Below are 10,020 nucleotides of genomic sequence, written 5' to 3'. Positions count from 1 at the left end.
GAGCATTTCATAATCTATATAATTTTCAAATCACTGTTTACACCTGAAACTAATACAAGATTGCATGTCAATTATACTTCAATTAAAAATAAAAAAATTTAAAATATTTTTTCTTTGTTTTTAGTTTTTTTTTTAAGATTTTATTTATTTATTTGTTTGAGAGAGAGAGAATGAGAGATAGCACGAGAGGGAAGAGGGTCACAGGGAGAAGCAGACTCCCTGCTGAGCAGGGAGCCCGATGTGGGACTCGATCCCGGGACTCCAGGATCATGACCTGAGCCGAAGGCAGTCGCTTAACCAACTGAGCCACCCAGGCGCCCTGTTTTTAGTTTTTAGACATTTAATTATGATGGTTGTTAAAGTAGATTTCTTTTTTGTTTCGAGTTTTTATATAAATTTTAGTTAACATATAGTATAATACTGATTTCAGGAGTAGAATTTAGTGATTCATCACTTGCACGTAATACCCAGTGCTCATCAAAACAAGTGCCCTCCTTAATCTCCATCACCCATTTAGCCCTTCCCCCAACCACCTCCTTTCTAGCAACCCTGTTTGTTCTCTATAGTTGAGTCTCTTATGGTTTGCCTCCCTCTCTTCTTTTTTCTCCCTTCCTCTATTTTCATCTGTTTTGTTTCTTGAATTCCACATGAGTGAAATCATATGGTATTTGTCTTTCTCTGATTTATTTCGCTTAGCATCGTACACTCTAGCTCCATCCACATCATTGCAAATGGCAAGATTGTTCATTGTTTTTGGTGGCTGAGTAACATTCCGTTGTGTGGGTGTGCATATATATATATACACACACCACATCTTACTCCATCAGTTGATAGACATTTGGGCTCTGTCCATAATTTAGCTATTTGATAATGCTGCCATAAACATTGGGGTGCATGTGTCCTTTCAAATCGGTATTTTTGTATCCTTTGGGTAAATACCTAGTAGTGTAATTGCTAGGTCGTGTTAGGTTAACCCCCGTGATGAGGGGTGAAGAAGAGAGAGAGGGAGACAACAGCTCTATAGCAAACTCAGGTGTTATTGTGGCAACAGAGACCTGCAGAGGGCATCACCAGCTAAGGCTGGAGCCCGTGTTGCTTACAGGCTTAGGGGTAGTTATAGGTTCCCGTTGAGGAGGTGAGAACTGCTGTCTTGGGGTGGGAAAAATTTTTGCAGCTAGCCGTGGCTAGAGTTGCTAAGGAGGACTGCTTTGCAGTTAAACTGTTTTTTTGTCAAACAGGATGTACTATGGGCCCCGGGTTTAGGTGGTAATTTTCCAGTCCAGTCACCTGAGGTGGCAGCTGGTAGAAAATGGCGTGCCTTTGGCTAACCTTTCAGTCCGTTTTCCTTAAAAAAAGAAATGGGATTTGGTTGTTGAGGGCAATGTGAGTCATCTGGCTGCTTCCTGCTTAGTGGGAGCATTGAAGTTATGGTGTTTTTCTGGCTTAGAAGATATCTCATTTGGCACGGGAGGGAGATGCTGACCATGTGTTTTTGGATGGCTGTCTGTTAAAAGGAATTTAGTTCTTGGGAGATAAGCTAGATAGGATGTTAAGTATGCAACAAAGTCCCAACAACAGAATTATGCAGAAAAAGGCAAGAGGGGCCATAGCCAGCATAACTGTTGGCTGCATAATAAGTCCCACCATCCGTGAACCCCTTCCATTGAGGAGAGGTTCTTTGAGTTACTTAGGTGAGTAATGACCTGTCTGGTCTTACTGATATAAAAGCAGCACTCCTCTTGTAGGAAAGTGTATGTTCTGGGGCTCCTGGGTGGCTCAGTTGGTTAAGTGACTGCCTTCGGCTTAGGTCATGATCCCAGGGTCCTGGGATTGAGCCCTGCGTCAGGCTCCCTGCTCCACAGGGAGCCTGCTTCTCTCCCTCTGCCTGCCACTCCCCCTGCTTGTGATCTCTCTCTGTCAAATAGATAAATAAAATCTTTTAATTAAAAAAATTTTAAAAAAAAGTGTATGTTCTCTCAGCGTGGGCAGTTAGGAGATTTGGTGTTAGGCAGTTTTGGAGGGTCAGTCCATGCAAAGGAGAAAAGATCCTGGCCGATGGGGTCTAGGGGAATTGTAAAAAAATGCATCTTTTAGGTTGAGCACTGAAAAAAACAAGTGGTGGATGGGGGATGTGGGAGAGCAGGGTGTAGGGATTAGGCACAATGGGGTAAATAGGAATTACAGCCTGTTTAACAATTTGGAGGTCTTGGACAAGGCAATAGGACTTGTCTGATTTTTTGACAGCAGCTAGCATAGGAGTGTTGTAGGGGGATTTGGTGGGTTTTAGGATGTGAGTCTGAAGGAATTTGGAAATAATGGGCTTTAATCCCTGAAGACCTGCAGGACTTAGTGGATGTTGTGGCTGATGAAACAGAGTGAGGGATTTTGGAGTTTGATTGTGACAGGCATATGGTGAGTGGCTACAGTGGGTTCCACTGTATATGGTGGGATCCACTTGGGGGAGGAGGGTGGATAGAGGAGATAGAGGGGAGGGAGAAGCATCTAGGTGGCAAAGTAGGATGAAGGGGGTTGAATTGAAGGGTGCACATTGGAGGGAGGCCTGGAATTTGCTTAGGATGTCTCTCCCTAAGATTGCAGTGGGGCATTGTGGGGTAGCTAAAAAGGAATGAATGAAGGGAGTGTCAAACAGGTTGCAGAGTAAAGGGCCAGTCGTTTATGTGTGGAGGGTATCCACCCCAACGGTAGAGATGGAGGAGCTATGGAGGGGGCTAGAAAACTCTGGTAAGACTAAGAATGTTGCCCCTGTGTCCAGTAAGAAAGAGATGGGCTTACCAGATACTGACAGCATTACCCTGAGTCTTGAGGCAGTGATGGTGGTGGGGGCAACAGACCCCGAGCCCTGTCAGTCTTTGGTGGCAGACCCAGTAGGTTCACCAGGCCTAGATTTGGGTTAGGGGGTTGGTTGGAGTTGGAAGTGGCTGGATGGGAAACAGTCTCGCAGAGTACAATCCAACTTCCAGTGCCCCTTTTTGCCACAGATAGGGCAAGGCTTTGGTGGTGGTTTGGGGTTGGGGCAAGCTCTTGCCTGGTGGCCCTGCTGGCTGTATTTAAAGCGTGGTCCTGGTGGGGTTATGTGTGGGGCATTAGGTTTTTGAGGACCCTGGGAGACTTGCCTGATGACAGCTACCAGTGTCTGATATTTTACCTGATCTCTTTTGAGGTTTTGGGGTTTTTTGCTCCTCCTCTCTATTATCAAACACCGTAAAGGGCACCTTAATTAAATCCCATTGTGGGGTTTGTGGGCCATCTTCCAATTTTGGGGGTTTTTACGGATATTTGGGGCCAACTGTGAAGTGAAGTGTAAGTGAAGATAGATCCTTTCCTTGTCTGTGTTGGCAGTGAAAGTAGTATATTTCGTTACAGCTTTTGAAAGCCAGGAGTAGAAGGGGGCAGGTTTTTCATCAGGGCCCTGGGTGACTTTTTTTTATCTTTTTATAATTGACGGCCTTGAGATCGGTGTTATCCATACCAGCCAGGAGGTAGATAATCATGTGGCCCCTCCTCTGCTTATCGGGTGTATTGGGCAGGTAGTCCCATTTGGGATCAATTCTGGGGACAGCGACGGTGCCAATGGGGTTGTGGGGGCATCCTGTTGCTAGAGGGTGTCTGCATGAATTTGAGCTGCTGCCCAGATGTGTTCCTCGTCCTTGGGGGAGAGCGTGGACGAGGGTGACGTAGATGTAGTAGGTAAGATTACAGGACTGCTTGATGCATAGGCGTTCTTTTCAGAAGGTGGTAGGGCTGGTGACGAAGGAGCCTAAGCACTTTTTAATTTGGGAAAGGTCAGTGAGGGAGAATAGCATATGAACGCGGACAGTGCCTTTGGCCCCTGCCACCTCCCTGAGGAGGGGAACATGTTGGCAGGGGCATGAGGTTTTTTTTTTTTGAGGGGGGTAGGGGAGGAGGCACCGAGGGATGGGCTGGAGACAGGCGCAGAGAAGTAGGAGGTGGTAATGGGGGCTATGCGTCTGCCTGAAATTGCAGGCGGAAGGTTCTTTTGGGAGGGAAGAGGGGGAGGAGTGGGGTTTTCTTTTGAGGAGAAGGACTTGGCAGGGCAATAGGGTTGACAGAGAGCGGGTTTAGATTAGAGGTGGACAAAGGCCTGGATATAAGGGACCTCAGTCAGACCATTTTCTATTGTGTTGGAGGAAGTTTCTGAGGTCACGCTATATTTGGAAATTAGAAGTGCCATTTTTTGGCCAGCGATTATCATTATCTAGTTCATACTGAGGCCAGGCCATATTGCAATCGAAAATGAGATGCTTTTGGCTTAATGCTGGAGGTCAGGCCCAAGGATATTATGGATAAGACACCCAAGAGGAAGGTCGCAAGGGGGCTTTAAGGGGGTCTGACCCATGATGGAGGCTGAGAGAATGAAGATTCCAGTCCCCAAAGAAATGAAAAATATTAGATGAGAGGGGCATCCCCATAGACTTCTACTATTTTTTGAAGGAAGGAGCAAGGAGGGCTCAGAGGGCACCCCCTGAGGGCACGCCGGTGTCAGAGCCCGGATGCCTGGCAGTCAGAAAATATGAGAGGGTTCGGGGGAAGGAGAAATGGGAAAACTCACCTGTATGAAGACGGCTGGTGTTGGATGTGATGTCCAGCAATGGGAAGTGGCCCCTGCCGGAGCCCAAGGGAAGAGAAGAGAAAGCAACAGGAGGGGGAAGTCTAGGCCGAGACAGGGTCAGAAGCGAGACAGGAGAGTTAGCCCGGGGCGGGCCGCTGCTGCCCGCCGCTTCTCAGGGTGCAGGATGGGTTTCTCCTGCACAGCTGGAGCCCTGTGCCCAGAGGTTTGGCACCAAAATGTTGGGTTAATCCCCATAGTGCGGGGTGAAGGAGAGAGGGAGATGGCAGCTCTATGGCAAACACAGGTGTTATTGTGGCAACAGAACCCTGCAGACGGCGTCACCAGCTAAGGCTGGAGCCCTCTTACAGCTTACAGGCTGAGGGCTAGTTCCAGGTTCGGGTTCAGGCGGTGAGTACTGCTGTCTTGGGGTGGGGAAAATTTTTGTGGCTAGCCCTTGCTAGGGCTGCTAGGGGGAACCCCTTGTTGTTAGCCTGCTGTTTTGTCAAAGGGGATGTTCACTATAGTGCGGTTTTTTTTTGTTGTTTGTTTGTTTTTGCAACAGTCAAGGCACGTATCCATTTCCAAGAAAGGAGATTTCAGTCTGGGCTCACAGCATACTCAGGCAAGTGGCCTAAGGATGAGAAACCACGTGGTGGTGTGCCCCGCCCCTGCAAGGCAGGCAGGAAGCCTGGGCTCCCACCGGCCACTCTGCTCCTTCTGTGGTGGACGTGCAACCCTTTGCCCCCGCTCCCATCGGCGGCCCTTCCCAGCTGGGGTTGTAAAGCCCTATACTCAGGGCCTGTGTGCCGGTGGCTCTGCCCTATCTTCTTCTGCGCCCTGGTCCTTCAGGCACAATGGGACCTGGCTTCCCCCAACTGCTGCTCCTGCTGCCCCCGGTGGTGCTGTTGCTGTCCCTCCCCTTCCTGCTGGGCTTCCAGTAGAGACCCTGCTGTGCATCGGGAAGTACTTTGGGGTCTGGCTCTAGGTGAGCTGTGAATTGGCGGCCCCGGAGAGGTGAAGAGCAAGGCACAAGGGCCTAACCTTAACCTCAGGGGGCATCACAGCCTTTGCCCCCTCACTCCACTGGGTTTCCTCCCTCTCTGCCTCCCCTCCCCTTTGCTTCCTCCACTTTTGTCCCTGCTTTTCCCTTTCTCCTTCCTCTCCTCTTCCCAATTTTACTTCACCTCCTTCCCACCTCAGTTCTAATCCCTGACACTCCCCAGTTCCTCAGGCTTTCTTGCTGAGAGCCCTAAATTTGAGTTGAAAGGGAGCAAAGAAAGTTTTGTGGGTGGTGAAGGCAATGTGGGCTGCCTTTTGGGAAGGATTGGGAAAATGGTCACGGGGCCATATGGGTGGGGCTGGAGGGGCTACAGGGTAGGACGCAACCTTCCCCGGGCAGCACAGTCCATCCCTGGGAGGAGAGGGGGATCCTGTCAGTACTCGCAGGTATGAGCCAAGCATCCAGAAATCCCCCGATTTCAGCCACCTCCTCGGGCCTGGGAACTGGCATTGTCCAGGCTGCCAGTGGCCCAGACGGTGTGCACCCTCCTGACCTGTGGGAAGGCAGGGCCTGGAGAGCCTCATTATGTCTGTTTCACTTTCCAATCCTAGACTATTTCCAGAATGGAAGAGTCAACATCTGTAGGGCTTTCATTACCCTGGGGTTTCCCAGGCTGGGCAAAGTGCCATCCAGACTGAAGGGAGCCAACAAAGCTCTCTGAGGACAGACCATGAAGGTAGGTGGGATCTGAGATGTCACCTGGGTGACCTTTACCTGATCGTGAGGGAGGTAGCTCTCAGGAGCCCTGGGGTCAATGGCTGAGAGACTGGGAAGGGTTCTTTTTTTCCCCTTAAAAAGTTACAAAAGGGGTCGTGGCCAGAATGCATCATGGATTTCCCCGTGGGTGGTGGTTTTAACTAAATTTCACCATAGCTCTATAATCAGCTCCCTGGAATTATAATCTGGAAATTCCTTACAGGGCTTGGCATTTGGCTCTTCCCTGCATACTCCACCCTCAAGCCCTGGGAAAGCTATCCCAGATCCGGGTTCTGGCACTGTTTGCAAAATTAATGCTTCCATTGTTTGAGCCAAGGGCTGAAATCAAAGTGGCAGTATTTAAATATCATCTAAGCGTACATATGATAGTGAAAAAAGGGCTGTGAAATCCTTTGGGAAAAACAAAAGTTGCACAAGGGTCCTGGATCTGGTGCTGGACTGCCACTGGCCCTTGACTGGACCAACAGAGTTATCAGGGGGAAAAGGACTTGTTGAGGGGCACCTAGGTCTTTGGGGAGTCCCCAGGCAGACTCAGGGTTGGGAGGAACTGGGATGAAAATTGCAGTGGGGCTTGTTTGTGGTAGTGCTTTTGGGAACTTGAGGCCTTGGGAGCAAGGTGAGGGGTTGGGGGAAGATGGCCCACTAGGGGCCCCCCTCTGTCATTGCAGGGTGGCTGATGTCCCTTCTTACCTGGCAACCTGACTGCTCAGGACCATGTGCTGTTTCTTCCCATTGGCCGAATCACTCATTCTTTCAACAAATATGTATCGTCTATCTCGAATGTGGCAAACACTTGATCTTGGAGGCCACAAATCAGAGATCCTCTTTTCTTGTCTTTCTCTCCAGATGACAGTCTCCCGTATGGATACCAGGACCGTGGGGACCTCTCCATGCCCTTCTTGAGACCAAGGGCTCAAATTGGTTTTGAATCCCACTGTGACACTGTAAACGATTGTAGAGAGTTGGCCCTTCTTTGACCCGCTCAGTTACTCGTTTAGCCCTTTTCTGTGCCCCTGTAGCCTCAAAGGATGGGGCCCCCCTGCCCCAGCACTGTTCAAGCCCCAAAGCCTGCTCCTCCTCAGCTCTGGGTAATGACATTCGTACAGCTTCACCCACCAGATCAAGGCTTTCTGCTTCCCATCGCCCTTGCTGCTCTTTGCCTCTGATTCCTGTCCCCTCCCTTTCTCTCTCTGTACCTCCACCCCTCCCTCCTTTCTCCTGTCACTGGCTGCCAGATAGCAAGCCTTCCCCCCTCCCTCTTTTCCTTCCTTCAATGCATATTTTTCTGCCTGCTTGGTCCTGTAATTAGATGCTGATTTTAGAACAGTGAATAAAACAGACCTGATCCCTGTCCTCAATGTGCCTTCCGTGTAGAGGCTTCTTTTCTGCCAGGCTGACCAGAGTCACAATGGCTCCAATATCTTGCCTCCCTCTTACTCATAGAACTTAGGGCTGGAGGGAACTCCTTCACCAGCCTTTCAGTTACACACACACACACACACACACAACTTCCTCAGTCTTTCCCCCTTTCTACTGTGTAGCTTTTTTCTTAATAAATCCTGTATCTTTTTAGGTTGGTGTTGTTTTGGAATTTTTGTTTTTATGTTTAAATTATATAAGTAAAATATTCAATTTAGAAAAAGGTATAAAATAGTGGCCAAAGTAGATCTCACTAGCAATCCCCTCCTATCATGCAGAGACATACCTTGTTTTAGGGCTTATGGTATACACCTTTAATTTATCAAAATTTACTTAAAGTGCCTTTTTCTCCTGATGTCTTCAAGATTTGCTCTTTCTCTTTGGTTTTAAGCAATTTGATGATTGTGGTGGTGTTTTCAGTACTCATCTGTGTGAGATTCTTTTAGCTTCTTTGAATCTGTGTAATATAGTGATTCAACAGTTCTATACAGTACTCAGTGCTCATCATAATCCCCTTCACCTAGTTCACCCATTGCCCTATCCACCTCCCCTCTGGTAACCATCAAATGTGAGTGAGATCATATAGTATTTATCTTTCTCTGACTGACTTATTTTGCTTATTATACTCTCTAGGTCCATCCATCTTGTTAGAACTGGCAAGATTTCATTCTCTTATGGCTCAGTAATATTCCTGTGTGTGTGTGTGTGTCTGTGTGTGTGTGTGTCTGTGTGTGTGTGTGTGTGTGTCTGTGTGTGTGTATCTCACATCCTGTTTATCCATTCATCTTATCAGCAGCCACTTGGGGTACTTCCATAATTTGGCTACTATAAATAATGCTGCAGTAAACATAGGCGTGCATGCATTGTTTTGAATTAGTGTTTTCATATTCTTTGGGTAAAAACCCAGTGCGGTTACTGGATCATAGGGTGGTTCTATTTTTAAATTTTTGAGGAACCTCCATACTGCTTCCACGAGTGCTGCCCCAGTTTGCATTCCCACCAACAGTGCATGAGCCTTCCCTTTGTTACTGAGAGTGAGATGGAAACAGAAAGAAGCCTTGGTTCTTTTCACTGCCACAGTAAAGAATTACAGGACAGTGAAAAAAAAGTAAAGCACAGCAAAGTTTTTTTTAAATTTTTTTATTGTTATGTTAATCACCATATATTACATCATTAGTTTTTGATGTAGTGTTCCATGATTCATTGTTTGTTCATAACACCCAGTGCTCCATGCAGAATGTGCCCTCTTTAATACCCATCACCAGGCTAACCCATCCCCACCCCCTCCCCTCTAGAACCCTCAGTTTGTTTTTCAGAGTCCATCATCTCTCATGGTTCGTCTCCCCCTCTGACTTACTCCCCTTCATTCTTCCTCTCCTGTTATCTTCTTCTTTTTCTTTTTTCTTAAAATATGTTGCGTTATTTGTTTCAGAAGTACAGATCTGTGATTCAACAGTCTTGCACAATTCACAGCGCTCACCGTAGCACATACCCTCCCCAATGTCTATCACCCAGCAACCCCATCCCTCCCACCCCCCACCACTCCAGTAACACTCAATTTGTTTCCTGAGATTAAGAATTCCTCGTATCAGTGAGGTCATATGATTCATGTCTTTCTCTGATTGACTTATTTCACTCAGCATAACACCCTCCAGTTCCATCCACGTCGTTGCAAATGGCAAGATCTCATTCCTTTTGATGGCTGCATAATATTCCATTGTGTATATATACCACATCTTCTTTATCCATTCATCTGTTGGTGGACATCTAGACTCTTTCCACAGTTTGGCTATTGTGGACATTGCTGCTATAAACAGTGGGGTGCACGTACCCCTTCGGGTCCCTACATTTGTATCTTTGTGGTAAATACCCAGTAGTGCAATTGCTGGATCAAATGGTAGCTCTAATTTCAACTTTTTGAGGAACCTCCATACTGTTTTCCAGAGTGGTTGCACCAGCTTGCATTCCCACCAACAGTGTAGGAGGGTTCCCCTTTCTCCACATCCCCGCCAACATCTGTCATTTCCTGACTTGTTAATTTTAGCCATTCTGACTGGTGTGAGGTGGTATCTCATTGAGGTTTTGATTTGGATTTCCCTGATGCCGAGCGATGTTGAGCACTTTTTCATGTGCCTGTTGGCCATTTGGATGTCTTCTTTGGAAAAATGTCTGTTCATGTCTTCTGCCCATTTCTTGATTGGATTATTTGTTCTTTGGGTGTTGAGTTTGATAA

General features: G+C 47.4%; 1 long non-coding RNA gene across 1 annotated transcript; it reads left to right on the top strand.

The window, feature by feature from the left end:
- Positions 1 to 5,388: 5,388 nt before the first annotated feature.
- On the top strand, positions 5,389 to 7,916 carry LOC114226086 (uncharacterized). The gene is made up of 3 exons (XR_003612671.2): positions 5,389 to 5,576; positions 6,203 to 6,327; positions 7,215 to 7,916. It is a non-coding gene; the product is annotated as an uncharacterized LOC114226086 (long non-coding RNA).
- The last annotated feature ends 2,104 nt before the right edge of the window (positions 7,917 to 10,020 follow it).

The sequence above is a fragment of the Eumetopias jubatus genome, unplaced genomic scaffold, assembly GCF_037043125.1.
Source record: "Eumetopias jubatus isolate StellerSeaLion01/CBP00866 unplaced genomic scaffold, mEumJub1_p1.0 scaffold_13, whole genome shotgun sequence".
NCBI lineage: Eukaryota > Metazoa > Chordata > Mammalia > Carnivora > Otariidae > Eumetopias > Eumetopias jubatus.
This window is presented reverse-complemented; position numbering and strand designations above follow the sequence as displayed.